This window comes from Penaeus monodon, chromosome 20, assembly GCF_015228065.2.
Source record: "Penaeus monodon isolate SGIC_2016 chromosome 20, NSTDA_Pmon_1, whole genome shotgun sequence".
Classification (NCBI taxonomy): domain Eukaryota; kingdom Metazoa; phylum Arthropoda; class Malacostraca; order Decapoda; family Penaeidae; genus Penaeus; species Penaeus monodon.
This window is the reverse complement of record NC_051405.1, coordinates 717,409-718,208: the sequence shown is the minus strand read 5'-3', so window position 1 is coordinate 718,208 and position 800 is coordinate 717,409.

Sequence of the window (800 nt, the reverse complement as noted above, 5' to 3'; positions counted from 1 at the left end):
GAGATAGTTTCCAATATATGGTCTAATACTTCCGCAAGTGGACCTTTCTTTACCTCTATAGAGAAATACTGGTTACCTGTTGCATGAAGTATCAAAATTTTGTGGGGATGAGAGAAAGATAGAATGAATATTCTTGAGGGTCATGCATGCAACATTACACATGCAGAGACACTAATACCCAAAGACATGCAAAATACCTGTATATATACACATTCTTTTTGTCTTATAGTGTTGAGTAGAGCCACTAATGTCTACGTAGAATATAAACTTTTTTATAAGGATGAAGAAAATCTAAAGTAAAATTTTTGAAAGCTAGTAGAGACCTGTAAAGACCACATGTATAAGCAAAAGTTCCTACCCAGGAAAGCGGGCCCACACAACCAAGAGCCAATCAGTTTCGGAGTTGGTCAAAAGAAATCGTGATCGAAGGTGCTGAATTTATGACTGGATGAAACTGTGTTTTACGAATGGCATCTCCGATTTGGCTGGTCTTTCTCAAAGTCACCTCAATTATCGATGTAACCAACATCAGAATCTTCAGTTTGTCTTTTTTATGAGATGTGTGCAAGCAAAGGATAAGTACTAGTGAGTGATGGCATTTTAAATCAATTAGTTACATCTACCTATACCGCTTTGTATGTGGTATGGCTGATGATCAATACCCGAAATATCGAAAATGGAAAAGTTTCTTGTTTCATCAAACAAAACATTTAATCAGTAAGTATTTAAGGGGCCATCCCCGACACATTATATCGCACGACACCACCTGGTCGGCTTTTCACGTTATATAGTGTGTGGTG